The sequence below is a fragment of the Phocoena sinus genome, chromosome 18 (assembly GCF_008692025.1).
Source record: "Phocoena sinus isolate mPhoSin1 chromosome 18, mPhoSin1.pri, whole genome shotgun sequence".
NCBI lineage: Eukaryota > Metazoa > Chordata > Mammalia > Artiodactyla > Phocoenidae > Phocoena > Phocoena sinus.
Genome location: NC_045780.1, coordinates 37,121,791 through 37,140,156, shown reverse-complemented (window position 1 = coordinate 37,140,156; position 18,366 = coordinate 37,121,791). Strand labels below are relative to the sequence as shown.

The following is an 18,366-nucleotide window of genomic DNA, read 5'->3' as shown; positions in this document are numbered from 1 at the left end:
CTAGGGATAGTTTTATTTTTTTCTGCTACTGTATAACATTTATCATTATTTTCCAGATTCCAATATTCATATCTTCTGTGCAAACTGATGAACCATGCCCATGGACAACCTGCTTCAGGTACAAATATCTATTTCAATCAGGAGAGAGTTATTCTGTGATGATAATCAGCCTCAAAATCTCAGTGGCATATAGCAGCAAAGTTTTATTTCTTGGCCAATACTTATTAATGGTGCAGGTGTTGGGTACTACTGTAAAAGTCCATCTTCTTCTTGTCACCATGGCCAGTGATATCCCACATGGTATGACACTAACTAGCTTGGATCCCAGAACAAATTTAAAATGTAGAAAAGAAATAAACTCTTGTTGCTTCAAGGCATGGAGGTTTGGGAAATGTTTGTTAACACATCATCAATTAGACTACTCTTACTTATTTTATACAGAGTAAAATTTGATGTATCTAATTTTTCCTATAGCTGGAAAGGGAAAATATTTCGGTGTCCTTTCACATTGCTTTTCTGCCTCTCTTAATATTGGCAATATCAGTTTAGTTTTCTATAAATGTTAAGACTTTGATACTATTATATTTTAAATCACCCCAGCTCCAATTCAAATAAATATTATCTATAATTGTTATTTCTCATAGGCAATAAGCTATATAATCACTTCCATCTTCAAGCACAGATAGAAACACATTCATAGGCAGAATTCCTAACCATACATTCTACACTGACAGCGCTAGCTATAGTATCTCTATAAATTTGCACTGGTACAGGGCTGCCTGCAGTGTGGGTGAAGAAGATGGGTGAGATGGGCTTCAGGGTCCAGATGCTATTGGCATAGTCAGCCGAGAGGAATGTTTTGTCAGACATCTACAATGAACAGCTTGCTGATGCTCTAAGCTCTAATCCAAATCTGATAGAGCTGCTTTTGTATTGCAATGCCCTGAGAAGCTGGGGGGTGAAGCTGCTCTGTCAAAGACTCAGATACCCCAAATGCAAACTGCAGAATTGAGGTTGAAGAGGTGCTGAGTTTCTAGCCCTGCATATCAAGACCTCACAGGAGCTCTGATATCCAATAAGAATTTAATAAGGATGGACCTAAGGAGCAATGACTTGGGGTTGTCAGGCATGGAACTGCTCTGTGAGGGGCTCCAGCAACCCAAATGCAGGATGCAGATGATTCAGTTGAGGAAGTGTCCTCTGGAGGTTATGGCTTGACAGGACACTGACTCCTTGCTCAGCACCAAGTACACTGGAGGATTTGGATCTGAGGCTTTTCTGTTAGGCTTGAGGTACCCAGTCATTGGCTGAGGATCTTGCAGTTGAAGATTTGCCAAGTCACTGCTGCTGCCTGTGAAGATCTGACTCCCACCCTCAGTGTGAATCAGAGCCTGGCAGAGTTGGATCTAAACTTGAATGACCTGGGGAACATAAGTGCTGCTGCTGTATGAGGGTTTCAGGCATCCAAGTAAACTCCAGACCCTCTGGTTAGGCATTTGATGGCTCAGTTCTACAGCCTTTGAGTGTCTCTCTGCTGTGCCTTAGGCCAACCACCACCTCTGGGAGTTGGATCTGAGTTTGAATGACCTGGGAAACTGGAGCATGTGTTTGTTGTGTGAGGGCCTGTGACACCCCACCTGTGGACTCCAGAAACTATGGCTGGATAGCTGTGGGCTCATAAGCAGAGATTTGACGTTTCTCTTCTAGCCTGGGGGTTACCCAGAAAATGACAGAGTTTATCTGACTAACAACGTGCTGGGAAACACAGGTACCAGGCTGCTATGATAGAGCCTGAGTCATCCCAGCTGCAAACTTCAAGTCCTCTGGTTATTTGGAACAAGCCACGGAGGACTGGCAGCACTTCACCTAACAAAATCTTACTTAGATATTGGGTGCCGAATGGTTCTATCTACTGCTTCTTCTCTTGCAGTAAGGAGGGAGGAAGATCATCCCAGGACCTGCCAATCAACATAATGATAAGGCCTTTCATTTCCTCAAGAGACAAATTTATATGCAGAATAAATCCTTTCTGCTTGGGGTTTATGTAATCATCATGTGACTGAGCTTGGAGTTTTAGTCTGAAGAATGTTGGTGCCATGAAGAGAATTTAGAGAATTGTCCCAGATGATTCTAGAGCAGAAGCTTACAACTGAGAGTGATTTTGCTCCACCAGGGGACACTTGGCAATGACAGAAGACATTGGGGTGGGGGAACCTACTGGCATCTAGTGGGTAGAGGCCAGGAATCCTGCAAATATCCTAAAATGCACAAGGCAACTCCTACAACAAAGTATTTGGCATACATGTCAATTGTGTCAAAGTTGAAAAACCCTATTCTCAAAGATTAATGGTGCAATAAAGATACTACAGAGTCTGGAACACTGGTGAACCTCAGAATGCTTGTTATGGCAACAGCCCCAATAATAAACCTTGCAATTTTGTTTTTCACTATGATTCTGTCCCCTGGCTGGAGCCAAATGGACCATGGTTGGACACCTGCCATTGTTAGCCAACTATGGGCCAGCCAATAACTTATACCATGCTTTGGATGAAAACATGAATTAAATCAACCAGGATTTTACTATCGGGGATTTGAGCTAGGAAACTTCAGACAAACTAATGATTGTTGGGAAACTTCACAAGAATGCCGTGAGCATGCCATGCTGAATCCATAGTGAAGATGTCTAGAAAGACCAAAATTTACTGGTAAGTGGAAGAAATTTGTAGAGATAAAAAATTTAGTGACCTTGTAACTTATGAAATGTTGAAAAGGAAGTAACTCAGATTCTGAAGACATCATTCCTGTGGATATCAATAAATGTTCCATGATTACTCACATTAAATAAATAAAGTATGTTGATATTGAAATATGTAAATTAGCTATTTGAGTAAGACATTTATTAGGTTCTTAAAACTGAGTGTATATTTTTTTTAGAAGAAACTGAACAGAATCTTCAAAATGCAAAGAAATTTAATTAGCTACGAAGGTGAAAAGCGAGTTTTGTATTTACCATTTGTGTGACAGAAGTCACTGTTTCTGTTTATTTCTTCACAAGGGAAGTAGATTTTCTTGTTACTGACAGTACAAGAGATTTTTCCATATTTAATTTATATTTTTCCCTTATCTTCATCTGATACATTTTAAAGTTATTTAAAGTGCATGTATAACTTTTGTCCTTTCAAAGGTTTTAATAAAAGTGTGGTGACATATTCTGAATGTTTAATTTCCTTATAATACACTGACTAATGATTGGTTCTAAGAAGCAATTTGGTTCAAGAAATGGCCAACTATTCAACACTTATAGCACCTTTAAATTAGAAAATTTGCTAATTGGATTTGTGCTTTTCTAAATCTAAGTAAAATGTGTGAATCATTTCTTGTAAAATTAAAATTATAATTATTTTGTCTTAGAAAAATGATGTAGGCGATGTACCTTGTGCACATTCTGAAAATTACATACTACCATATGAAGTACAAATAAAGCTGTATATTTGTATGTACACTTACAATTTTGTAGATGATAGTAATGATTTGAAAATATTAACTTGACTTCAATTTTGGCAAATTCTAATTTTGACAAACACTAAGTCTGGCAAATTATGCTAGCATTTCATCAAAAGATTTCCTCCTTCATCCATAGTTATAGCATTATAGTCAAGCACAAGATAGAGAACATTTCTTAGCCTCTCTTGCACTGAGATGTGACATTGTGACTAAGTCATCTCTTATAGAATGGGAACAGAAATGATGTATTTTTAACAGAATGTATTTGACTCCTTCACCCTCTCTTTTCCCCTCTCCTGAAAGAATGCAAACTATAGCAAAGCTTATGAATAAAGGAGACAAAGATGGGAGGATCTGAGTCTGTTGAGAAGAGATACTTGCTGCCCTTGATCACCTTTCCTGTATTGTTAAATGAATGATAAATAAAATTAAGGATGTTTGTGCCATACTTTTGTTATTTTTGAGTATTTTAATGTAACCTAACTGATTTCTTATATTAATTTCCTGAAACTGCTGTAACAAATTACCACAAATGGGGTTGTTTAACATGTCAGAAATATATTCTCTCACAATTCTGCAGACTAGAAGTCCAAAATCAGGTTTTAGCATTCCTTTTCCAGTTTCTGGTCTCGTGATGCATCACTCCAATTCTGCCTCCATCTTGAACGTGACCTTCTTTTCTTTTTCCCTATCTCACTGTTGTGTGCTTCTTTATAAGGATTCTTATCATTGAATTTAGGAGAATAATCTCACCTCAAAATCTTAATCTAATTACATCTGCAAAGTACGCTTTTTTCTGAATAATATTATTCAGATTTTCTTGGGGTTAGGATGTAGACAATCTACTACAGTACCTTTAAGAAATGTTATGGGATTTTGTATTTTTTTCCACTCTGTAGTTGCACTATCTATAATGTATTGTATAGATCATATAAACATTCAATAAAGAATGCTTAAGTCTTTAAGTGGAGCCTTTCACAATTTTGTGTATCAGTTACAAATGGGAGTTCATAGTTTCTAATTTAACTGACATTAAAGTAAGATTTATCTGTAATGAATGGAATTAGAAAAATAGCAAATGAAAAAAATAAATAATTGAATTATAAGTCTGTTTTTTACTTTCTTTTCTTTCTAGTAATGAGAGATTTACATAAAAAGAGATTAAAATGCCAACAATTCCACTGCAGAAGTGGATCACTATAACATGATATTAGAATGGAACTCTTTGTACCTCAGTTTCAGCTGAAGCATAAACACAATAAGAACCAAGAATTCTCGAGATAGAAAATGAAAAATTTTTTAAAGGAGGGGAATTGCTAAAGAGGATTTAATTTGAAAAGAAGTCTTTGTGGCTTTCTCCAGAATAAGAACAGGAGATAGGGATGAAAGAATGCAATTTGTAATTCAACTATAATGAATAGGCTTTAACAGAGCAATTCGGAGCCTGTGCTATGTGCTCTGGAAATTGAAGGACAAGAAGGACTATTTCCTGACCCATGCTTGGGAAAAATCAAATTACCTGTAGGGTAGCAGGGTAAAAGATGCATCTGCCAAATAACTGTTCTTCCTTCTGGGAGTGATTAATAAGTGCATGAATCTCAGTGAGTTCTTGCAGTAGTGTCAGCCTGACCTCATTTTAGAACGAAGTCTGCCCAAGAGGGAAGTCTGACATGGTAAAGAATCCCAGGAGTAAGAGAGTTACTGAGGAATGAGCTGCAGAGGAAGCAGAGGCACGGCCCACACAATCAGAAGGTTCTGGAGGGGTCAGACTCTGAAGAACCCACAAAAATATCCACAGGGCAAAGTCATTCTTAAACATCTGTCACATCTAGAGTGCATCAAGCTTCTTACAGGATTTCAAGTAGATTAAGAATTGCCTGTGTGTCAATCTAATTTCTCCTCCTCCTGCTCTGAGAAAGGGGATGGGAGCTGTGAATGAGAAAGAAAAGCAAAGGTCCATGGCCCTTCCCAGGAAGGAGGTGACAACCCTACGATAAGCACCAACTGGGAAACGAGGGTGGGGTGGGGGATTTACTGTAAATGAATACAGTTTTCTGTTAAAAAGTTTATTTATAATGCAAGAATTTGTTCATGCACATTTGATAATCAGGTGAATAAAACCACAAAAATGAAAATCATGTTAGCTGTTAATTTTCTCTAAGCTACCAAGCAACACTAGATGTAGGGAAGTGAATACTTCCTAGTCCTTCTCTTGCCCCTTCACTGACTTATCTGTAACCATCCACTCCAACAGTGAGAAAATCTAGCTTCCACCTTCCACCATGAATTTACTTAGTTGTGTAAACCTAGTATGACGTATAATTATTTCAGAATGGTTAATTCATACCCCCATGGAAAACACCTTTCTCAACCAGACTGCAGTACTGATGTGGAGTTCCGTTTGCTTTTGTTTTTTTTATATTCCACTCAATTCCAAAGTTAATTAAATTGGCTCCTTTTTATCTCACCCTATTTGGTGAGATTGTTTCATACATTTATGAGGCAGTTAGGTTTTTCTTTTTGGTCACATTCTTTATTCCATTCTGGAATCCTCTGACTTCCTTAATAATAAAAAAAAAAAAATACACACATTGAAGTCCATTCTTTGTGCTTTAAATTTCTGTAGATGGGTTAGGGTCATGTATATCCAGTTACAATATCATACACAATATTTTAAAATAAAATTCCTTTTCACTGTCTTATAAACAGAATTCCTCTTTGCTTTACCTATTTAATATATTCCTTCCAACTCCTGGCAACCACTGATGTGTTTACTATCCCAGCAGTTTTTAATTTTTCCGTAATGCTATATAAATGGAATCATACAGTATTCAGCCTTTCAGACTGGTTTCTTTCAGTTAGCAGTGAACATTTAAGATTAACCCAAATCCTTGTGTGGGTTTATTAAGTTAACCTTTTTTTAATTGCTGAGTAATACTGCACTATACATATGTACTCCTGTTTCATTTTTGTTGTTGTTTTTTAAGTTATTCACCTATTGAAGGGCATCTTGGTTTATTCCAACTACTGATAATTATGATTTAAATTGTTATAAACTTTCAGATTTTTGTGTGGGCATACATTTTCAAATCAGTTGGATAAATATCTACAAGCATGATTGCTGGAACACATGTTAAGACAAAATTTAGCCTTCTAAGAAACTTCCAAACTGCCAAAGTGGGCAAATGACTTTGCATTCCCAGTGAATGAGAGTTTCTGTTACTTCACATTCATGTCAGAAACTAATATTGTCAGATTTAGGAAGTTATCAATTCTAGTTGGTCTATACCAGTATCTCATTGTTTTAATTTGGAATTTAATGACAAATGATATTGAGCATCTTTTCATATGCTTCTTTGTCATCTGCATATCTTTGACATTTTGGTGAGGTTTATTTCCAGTGATTTGTCCATTTTTAACTAGAATTTTAAATTTCTTATTGTGGAATATTAAGAATTGTTTCTGTATTTTGAATAGTTGCCTGTATTAAAGTTTTTCAGAGAAATAGACCTGTAGAATATAGGAGATAATGATAGATAATAGATGGATGGATAGGTAGATAGATAGATATAAAGATATAAAGGAGATTTATTATCAGGAATTTATCTCATGCAATTATGGAGACTGAGGACTCCTACAATATGCCAAGTTCAAGCTCGATACCCAGGAAAACTGGGAGGTTGTAATTCAATACGAATTTGAAGGTCTGAGAACCAGGGGAGCAACTGGTATGAAACCCACTCCAAGGGACAGAGAAGAAATGAGATGCCCCATCTCAAACACCAAGGCAGAAAAAAAGGGATGAATTTCTCCTTCCCCATTTTGATCTATTCAGGCCCTCATCTGATTGGATGAGGCCTCACTGGGGAGGTCAATATACTGAGTCTACCAATTCAAATAACAATCTCATCTGAAAACACCCTCACAGACATTCCCAGATATAATGTTTAATCTGAGCACTACTGGGCAGTTGAATTGACACATAAAATTAACCATCACAGTGTTCTTTAGATATGTGTTTTACATATATCTTCTCCCAGTTCGTGGCTTGCCTTTTCATTCTCTTAACATACTCTTTCATAAAGCAGAAACTTTCATTCTTATATAGTCCAATTTATCAATTTTTTAATGTATCATGTTTTTGGTGTCATATCTAAAACCTCATCAACAAGATTATGTAGAGTTTCCCCTTGTTTTTTTCTAGAAATTTTATAGTTTTTCCTTTGACATTTATATCTCAGGTGCATTTTGAGACAATTTTTTGAAAGGTGTAAGGTCTGTATCTAAGGTTTGTTTTTTTTTTAGATATTGACTTACAATTAATTGTTCCAGCATCATTTGTTGAAATGACTATTCTTCTCCCATTGATTTGCTTTTGTGTCTTTATAAGAAATCAGTTTTAGCTATATGTTCATGAGTTTATTTTCTTTACTCTCCATTATCTTGCACTCATCTATATGTCTATCATTTTGCCAATACCACACATTTTATTACTAAGTTTTATGGGAATAATTGAAAGTATTGTGGCTTCTCAAACTTTTTTCATCTACTTCAGTATTGTTTTGGTTATTCCAAGTCTTTTGACTTACCATAGAATTAAATGTATTGAAATAGAGAATCTATTTGCCAGGTAAAACAGTTTCTTAGGAATCATTAGAGAGTTTGAAAGGGAAAGAAATTATATATATATATATATATATATATATATATATATAGACATGTATATTTGGAGTCTGGAATAGGATTTTATGCAAAATATTTTGGCAAACTTATCTAACCACTTAACACTAAGTATGAAAAAAAAAACATAATAGATTCTTGTAATCTATGATAAAGCTAAAAGTACATGCTAAAATTAATACAATACCATCATTACTCTGAAACATATTCCCTTAGTTGATTTGCTAGAGTGTGTCCTGTAACAGCCAGGGACTTTGGAAGTAAATATATTTACTGTCCTGACTTAGTCATCATGGCACTGGGAGAACTTGGAGACATTTACTTCTGAGTTCCCCATCTTTAAATGCAATTAATATTGCACACACTCAGCCAAATGTTTTAAGCATAATTTAGTTATATTTTACATTTTAATACTAAATAAAATTAAAACTATATCTTAATGTACAAATTAATGCGGACATCATACTCTCATGAATTTACAAGTAGATAAATTAAATCTCAGTGTTGGTTCTACCCCAAGAAAGTAAATTAATAAATGACTAAAAATTATTAGAGATAATTCCTACACAAGAACTGTGAATTTCCTTAACTTGAATCTGGGATTCTTAAATTAATGTTTTCTTTTGGGAAATACTCAATACATTTTCTTATGTTAAATTGATGCAGTCATCAGTGTGAATAGTCATTTTTCATGCCTGCTCTTTAACCACTAGTATGATACACACCCATGAATTATTTCACATTTTCTCCATACTCAGTAAACAACTGCCTCAAATGTTCACTTCTGCAAACTAAGATAAATTGTAATGTCAGAAGTACCTCCCTTTCCTTTAATTTAGTGTGGTTAGAATCTGTGTCTCTTTCTAAAATTCTTATTTTTTGAACTTTAAATTTGTGTACCCTTTTGAAAAGAATAGAATCAGCTAACTTGATAGAAATGAATATTTCTCAAGTAAAAGCTGAAATTGCCCAGAGATAGTTAATCTCATTCTCAAAGATTTTCTAGTATATTAGTTGACTCTATGTTCCATTAAGTATGCACTCTGAGGAGTTGAATGAATTCATGTATTAATAGCTTTACTTCGTTAGTAAATCTATATTCATACTTACCACAAGACTTCATAAAATTGCCATTTTAGTATGAAGAACAAGAGCAATTGTGTAACAAGGACATTAAGCTGTCTAGTGAACTGGAATACTGAAGTTAAATTAATAGGTTAGCATGTTTACATATCAGGAAAAATATGAAAATTAAGTCCAAATAAACACTAAGAGAATGGCAGATGGATCAACAAACTATCAGTAAATGAATGTTTGTATGTTGCATAATGCAAAACTGTTTTCAGTGATGCATTTAACTATTGCACAACTAATTCATGAATCTACGTTATGTATATCCTATAATATTAGAGCTATAAGCATTTAATGTCAAATTTGTGCAGAATATATTAACTATGCACTTCAAAAAATTAAATAGCTTATCAAAACATGAAATACTTTACTTCATTTCTTTTTGTCAGCAGAGAAATTATTAGTTAGCATTTTTGCTTAAAAGAATGAACATTCTATGCAAAGCCACAAATTTGCTTTTGCTAAGGCAATTATAACTCTTAGACATTCCTGTCAATCTAAGTGGAGTGTATGGCTGCAATTTAAAGTTTGCAGTAAAGATTCAAATTTTGATAAGTTATATAGTTGGACTAGTTGCTTGTGATTGCACATTTTAAATCACATCCAGTCCTCCGTTGGAAATAGACTAGCATCCATACTTGGAAAACTGGGAAATCAGCTCTCTTCAAAGGGATTTGGATCATGGAAGTAACAATTAAGTGATCACTGCATAAAAGATATATTTAGAAGTAGTGTACAGGGAGTTGAGATACCTGTAGATGTAATCAAATCTGACAAAGTTTGTATTTCATCTCCTTACGTAGCATAATTAACTTTCAGGGAAACCACAATGTAGGTGATTGTTTTTCAATCTTGACCAAAGGTTACAGTCCCCTGGGACATTAAAACAAAACAAAACTCACAATGATTATTCAGAATATTTTACTGTGGGCCCCAGATAATTGTTTTTTTCTAGGAAAAAAAAATGCTATCTAGTTTATTTCATCATTCTTATTTCCAATATCTAAATGCTGACACCTGTGTAATCCTAGAAATTAAAAGAGTAATAGTACATCAATCATACCAATTTTCTCTTCTGATATTGAGGATATTAATGAAAATAATAGAGATTAAAGTTCTAACAAATACATGCTAGCAGTGTAAATTGAAGTAAATTTTCAACTTTCTTACCCTGAGTACAACTAGGAATGGGAAAGTAGAGACTTGGCTGCATTTTTTTGTTTGTTTGTTTGTTTTTTTGTTTTCTTTTTTGCAGTAAGCGGGCCTCTCACTGTCGTGGCCTCTCCCGTTGCGGAGCACAGGCTCCGGACGCGCAGGCTCCGCGGCCATGGCTCATGCGCCCAGCTGCTCCGCGGCATGCGGGATCTTCCCGGACCGGGGCACGAACCCGTGTCCCCTCCGTCGGCAGGCGGACTCTCAGTCACTGCGCCACCAGGGAAGCCCTTGGCTGCATTTTAATGCTTAAAAATACCCTTCCTTAACAGAGTGAAATGAGAATGAAAAAGAGGGAGAAAATCCTATCACCAAAAATATCTATGTATATTGTTATTTTCCCTCACAAAATTCCTTCTACTATATTGGGGCTAATGTAAAAATTGAAGGACATGTTGTCCTGAGATTTTATAAACGTTTTGAACTTGCTCCAGACAAAACAAATGTGACAGTCAGACCCTTGATGCCATGAGCATGCCTGATTTTTGTCAAACAGTAAAGATGCATGATATCAGGTGTCTATGTGATTGAATTGTTTCAAATCCAATTACCTTCAAAGTCTAATAAAAATTTCAAATTCAAATCTAAAGACCAATGAATAATCATTTAAAATATAATTATCTATTAATAACTATTTAACAATTGTTTTCCATTTTTTGAATACCTGTAACAAAGAATATTTGGGCGGTAATCAAGAAGGTTAGCTCTAAGTTGCAATGACATTATTCGAGATTTCCCTATGTCCCTGGTTATTGTTATATGTAATCTTTGTAAAACTATTATTTAGGTTTGGTGCTCTTTTCCCTTGTCTTTTTTTCATTCAAATTAGAACAAAAACGGAGACTCAATTTCACATCTGTGGGAATAAGTTAACCCTATCTTTGACTGTTTAATTTGAGCATTTAAATGTCATGGGGCAGAGCATGGGACAGAGCATCCATTTAAAAATAATACACTGTCTCTTTAGAGATAGCACTGTCATTTATTTTCATTTTACTGAGGCGTCTCTCTTTAAATTGAAATACTTATTAAAGGGAAAAGTGCAACTCCCTGAGACATGTAACCAAAGGATAAGATTTCTAAATTCACATCTTATCTGAAACACATTCTCCCACCTATTTCAGTGTGGTAGGTTATAAGCTACATTTTAAAACACAGTGCCTTGATCAAACTATTGAGCCTCTAGAGAAAGAGGTTCTCATTTAAGCTAAAACTTTATTATTCACTGTTCATCTTCCCATACATTATGCATTCTATTCATTGGTCATGTTCACTGTGCTTCTTTAAAAAATAATCCATAACAAGAGTATACTAGACTAGTATATAAAATTTGTTTCTGCTTCTTCAGGTCAAAGCTATGGGAAAGTGATATGAAATGATTATCTCTTGAAACAATTTTTATGAAGAAGCACTCTTGCTTTTTGCTTTACTAAGTAAACCTAGCTTTAGATTATATTGCTTCAAAATGTCTTCAGTGGCAGTATAGAATATGTTTCCATGTAAGTGTTAGAATTAGACTGAATAACAACTATTATCTTATGTGAGCATGTATATCTTTTGTTTATTGATATTAGGGGGGAGGGGTGAGTGTTAAAAGGATATTTGTGTACCTGGAAGAAATGTAGATATATGATGCTTTGTATAGGTAGATACTAAAAGCATTGTTAATTTTCAATAAGAATTTTATTAATGACAAAACAGGTACATAAGGGCGATTAGACTATATATGTCTGAGTTATAAAAAAAGGAATTCTACAACAGGAGGAATTCCTGCTATGTTAAGAAGAGCTATTTAAAAAGTTACATAATTGAAGGAAATCATGAATTAAAGGCAGAGTAAGATTTTTTGATGCTGTTCACATACCTTCAGTGAAGGAGGAAAATAGTCTCATGCAAAGGACAGAATTTTAAGTGTTTTTTCTTTAATTTTAGAGAAATGAAAAGACAAATATCAGTTGTTATTCAGAAATGACATCTGCTCTGTCAAAAGTAATATTAATAAAAGCTAAATTTTCCAGCTAGAGTTACAGTAGATATAACAATTTTTTAGCAAAGAACTTATTTGCTTAATTTTAAAAACATTTAATAAATTTTGTTAGAGTGGCTTTTAATGCTATATTGTCCTTAATGTGTTTTCTTTCTTGCAGAAGGTAAACTAGAAATTATTGTCATCATGATTTATGGGAAAATATCAGGTGTCTGATATTTTCAGAAATGTCACCTTTATTAGAATTTAAATTTATGAATAAAATATTCCAACAAAATTATGATGGAAGATAATATAACTTTTACTTTTGCCTTCAACAAGAACCACAAGTAAACATACTAATTAACTCTTCCTATTAGTTTATCTATTTGAAAGGTTTTCTTTGAATATTTAACAATGTCTTATGATCAGAGGCTTTATGAGTGACTGAACAGGCTCATAATTATATTCGGTATTTGTTCAATGAGTGAATTAATTACACAGAAGCAATTTGAATCTCTTGGTTCCTAGTTAAAATAGCAACTCTTACCTGTTTTATTGTAGATTTTTTTTAATCTAGAAGAAATTAAGAGAAGAGAACTCCCCTATATGGGAATATAATTGGTAGCTTTGATTTAAGTTGTATCAAATACTATTCTATAATTTCCTCTATATTGAAATATTTTGTTTATATAGCAGTAGAAGCAGATATCCAACTTAAAAATGATCCTGTATTACCAGAGATGATCAACTTTAAGATTTGATTTTAAGATACTATCTAATTGTTGTTTTAATTTTCATGGTTTTTTCTACCAGGAATTTCTCAGATTTAGTGTCTTTTGGAACATTTTCCTTTTTTTAATTACCTAGTTTATTTTCTGAAAATTACCATTACATGATCTTTTCTATCTCTTTTTTTCTTAATGCCTTATAAGTACTCATTGTTTATAATGAAGCCCCTTCTTCATATAATTTTTATTTTTTTTCTTTAGTCTGACATTTTAATTTTATTTTTAAAGGATTTTAAATATATATTTTCATATACAAATTTTAAAAAATTCATAGAGTTCAGTATCTCCATCTTTTTTATATAGATTCTAAAGCATGATTAATTCTTATTAATGAACTGAAGGCACTATTTTTCCTCCTTTTTGAGAATTATGTATCAGAGTGAATAATAATATCCTCAAGGCCCATCCATGTTGTCACAAATGGCAAGATTTCGTTTTTTTCTAAGTAGTATTCCACTGTGTATATATATCAAATCTTCTTTATCCATTAATCCATTGATGGGCTTTTAGTTTGCTTCTGTTTCTTGGCTATTGTGAATAATGCTGCAATGAACATAGGGGTGCTTATATCTTTTCAAATTAGTGTTTTATTTGTCTTCGGTTAAATACCCAGTAGCAAAAATGTTGGATCAGATGGTAGCTGTTTTTTTTAAAGTTTTTGAGGACCCTCCATACTGTTTTCCATAGTGGCTGTACCAATTTTACCACCAATAGTGCACGAAAGTTTCCTTTTCTCTACGTCATGGCCAACATGTACCTGTAGTGCATTCTGATGGGTGTGAGGTGATATCTTACTGTATTCTTAATTTGCATTTCTCTGATGGTTAGTGATGTTGAGCATCTTTTCATGTGCTTATTGACCATCCGTACGTCTTTTGAAAAATGTCTATTCAGATCCTCTGCCCATTTTTAATCAGAAAGCATCAGACTTAATGCATGTCAATTTTATTTATAAATTAAAGCATCCTTTACTCAGAAACTTCTAAATCTAACATTGTCATGTATTAGGATCCTGAGCATATTGGCTTTATTTCTGAATGGTAAATCTGTTTCACTTATATATGTTTGTATTCATTTGTTAACCTTTTACATTTTGGTTGTAATAACAGAATAATAAGGTTTGAAAACCTAAGACAAAACTCTCATTTTCAAATAATCTTTTTATTCATAAAAAGCTACTTTTTCTTTGTGAGATACGAATTTCTTTGAAAATATATTTTACCTCACTGATTGTGAACTTCTTTGTTGACATATGGTAAGAATGCTTTTTAAATTTTCCTACTTGATTATAATTACTATTACAAACATCAGTAAAATAATAAAAACAGTAGATCCACCAGAAATATAGATCCATTCAGAAATTAACTTTAACCATCAAAATCAGTCTGCTACTTTCACTGGTGACATTTTTAATCAATTAATATTGATTTCTACGCAGTATGACTCAAGAATAAAATCAATAAGATTGAAGGACAATCACAATAATCAGACACACTGATAATAGCAAAAATATATTCAAGCAGTTTTTCTATGCTGTGGTTTATTTAAAGAGCATATGTAGATAAGCATGAAGTTTAAGGCATGAGGAGAAAACTCTCTACAACAACATTCATTTTAAGAAATTATATGCACCCTTCAAAAAAGAATATCAAAAAGAAAATCTCATTTTAAGTAACTATTTTGATGAAGCATTCACATAAATGTATGATCTATTTAGGGAATTACGAGACTAAGATATGAAGGGACACATTGATCTTAGTAACATTGTAAATATTAACTGATATTAAATCTGAGAAGACAGAATTTCTAAATGAAACTAACACATCAGGATAATTTTCAGAATTTGGGAATATTTTGAGTCGATGTCCTTAATAAAATTAATTTATAATGGATAGTATTTGTTATTCACAAAGTAATATAAGGCAAGGTAAAACAAATGTATGTCTGATGGCATTGTACCAAAAATACATTGTAAATATATGATGAATTCATATGTAAAAACACAGAACATAATCATAAGCAATGTATTCTTTGATTCAGTACATTTATCCTGATGAGTAATTATGCATTCATTGTTAAAACACTCTGAATGATGCATGACCATCACAGTAATCTGTAAGCACCAAAAGAGCAGGGACATTATATCAAATTTGTGCCATAATCCCAGACAGAATGCTGAAACACTTACTAGCTGCAAGTCATTCCTTGAGCAAAAATGTAACTTCTTTCACTTTCAAAATATCATCTGTAAAACTGAAATACTAGTAGTATCTACCTTGTTGTGTTCTTTAGATCAGTAATGAAATAATCCATGTAAGATATTTAGCAGAGTTCCTGGAGCTTAGTAAGCAGTCAATACATGCTAGCTCTTTATTGAATTCCTTCCACGTTCCTTGTTCAAAATTGATCATTTTTAAATGTTGATAAAATATTGTTTCCACTCTAAAGTATCTCATGACCTATGTTGTGCAGTAGGAAAGACGTACAGATAAACAATAATTGCATTAGTCTTCCAAGACAAGCTTGCACTTTATTGTTAAATAAGACAAAGAAGGAGTAACACTTTTTGCAGATCAAGGAGCTGTAGAATATTTTAATACTTATCTAATTAGATCTTTGAATCAATCCTGAAATGATAGCGTGAATTTTGTAAAAGAAAGTTAGTTAAGAAATTTTTCCTTGGTTTTGTTTCTAGAAACTAACTAGATGGTAGCAATACTAGATAACAGTGTATATTTAGAAAAGCTGTATTGAACAGAAACAGATCTGTGACCAGAGCAGTGGTATTGGGTTGTGTTGAAGGTAGGAAATTATAAGCTTTGTTAATCAACCTTCTCTTACTCAGTGATCTGGCTTCTATGTTTTTCCTCTTCTGTGAAAAATGACTGATGTTTATGTAATGAAAGGCTTCTGATAATAAGCTGCATTGTAACACGTTCTGAAAGTTTTCCATCTACAAGTTGAGTTGTGCTTCTACCAAAAGTCAATTAAACTCATTATTAAATGTGCTTTATGCTAGTTTTAATAATTTTTAATTGACTAATGTAATAGAGTATCAGTAAAATGATGGAATATAAATATTGAAAGTAAGGGGCTATGCTTTTATAGAAAGTAAATAGAGTCAGTTGTGAAGATTATATCAAGAGAAGTGGAGAGCTACCAAAACAAATACTGAGTGCTATAAATATAAAAGAAATGAAAAATTATTTTTAAAATGGTATGCATGTAGATTTATCTGCAAATATCTATAAGTTTTTACTTCTTTATAAGTAGTATGAAATTACAAAAGTAGATGGTGCTATGCTGAATGTGTTCTATTTACTTTTTGATTACAGGAATTTTACAGAAGTTGATTGATTGATTAGAAACTTAGATCAATGAACCATACACAATAAAAAGCCTGAGACTTAAATCAGAAAATTGGAGAATGGAAGAATATATATTGTTCAGCTAGGCTAAATATTGTGGCAAACAACACTAGAATTTCAGTAGAGTATCACAATAAAGTGTATTTCTAACAGAAGATACAGTTGGTTAGAGATCAATGGGTCACTTTCATGCAATCATTCTGGTGTCCAGTTTTCTTCCATTAATTCACTCCACTAAACCCTGCGGCCTCCAAATCTTCTGATGCCTCCTCTCTCTTGCTGGCAGCAGAGGAAAGAGAACAAGATGAGTCCTCCTTCTCTCTTATCCACTTCAACTAGAAGTGACCACCATCACTTCCACACATATTCCAAGTACAAGAATGACTCAAAACAAAGGCCTTGTGAAACCTTGTTTTGTGGTGTACTCATAAGGAAAAGGAGAGACCTGATATTAGCTTGGACCAGCAGTCTCTACCACAGTATATTAAATTTGTCTTCGAAATAATTAGTCCACCTATTGGGTATGTGGTCAAGGTGAGACGAATCATTTTTCTTTCTCCAGAATTTTTTTTGGAAATTCAGCTGAGTTGAAGGAATCTACTCATATCAAGAGGTAACAAAATAAACATGTAACTTAGAGTTTCACGGACCTTTGTTTCTAGCGTCTGGAATAAGCAGGTTAAGAGAAAGTGGACACCTAGAGATAAACTGAGGCATGAGAATAAGATTTAGTGGTGACAGAATATATATTATCAGTTTCCTCCTTTCTCTCCTTCCTCCAGGGTATTATATTTATTTGTGCTATATTGAATGAGGAGTAACCAATTGTCAGGCATTGTTTCCTTAGTGTGGAGAATGCAACTGTGAACAAATGGTATCCTTTCTCTAATCTGTTTTATATTCTTATGTGGCGATACACAAAATAAATACATATAAATTCATAAATAATATAACATAATGGTAGAGTAAAATGCATGGCAAAAATTTAAAAAACAGAATGAAGTGATTGAGAGTAAGTTGATATTGGGAGTAATTTAGATTGGACAGTTAGAATGTAAGAGTTTGAGTCAACATCTGAACAATGTATTCAGCCAACCAAAGGGAGGTCAGGGAGCAAAGCAAGGAGTAAAGAAAGGAAACAACTAGTCTAAGACTAAGAATTGGGGGGATCTCAATTAATTGAAGAAACATAAAAATGATCTGTATGCTGGAATTCAGGAAGGTAGGGAGATAAGAATAGGCTACATGTCCAATGAGGTCAGCATTATTGAAATCACATTGGACCTTATGGGCAACCAAAGACCACTAGGAAGATTTATATTAGGATACTGTAGTTATCTGATTAAGTTTTACAAAGATCTCAGTAGTCACCAAATGGAGGGGGAGAAAGGAAACTAGTTAGAAAGCTACTTTAATATTCCAGGCAACAAATGACAGTAGTTCAAACTGGAATTATGAAGAAAGATTAAAAATTAAAAAGAATGAAATTTAAGCTCTAATAAATTCCTCTTTTGTCCTAAACTATGGTGAATTGAATTTTGCCTATTGCAACCAAGAGTGTTAACTAATCAAGTAGTATCTGCTTCTGCTGTGAAGTCGTGTAAGATAATAGATGAAAATGTCCATTGATTTTGGAAGTAAATAGAAGGGAGTTGGTGTCAGTTGTAGACATGATATATTTATTTTAGCAAACCACTAAAAACCACCTTTGATA

The 18,366-nt window shown here is 33.6% G+C and overlaps 1 pseudogene; it reads left to right on the top strand.

Moving 5' to 3' along the window:
- Window positions 1-993: 993 nt before the first annotated feature.
- LOC116742952 lies at window positions 994-1,974 on the top strand (annotated as a pseudogene).
- Window positions 1,975-18,366: the final 16,392 nt, after the last annotated feature.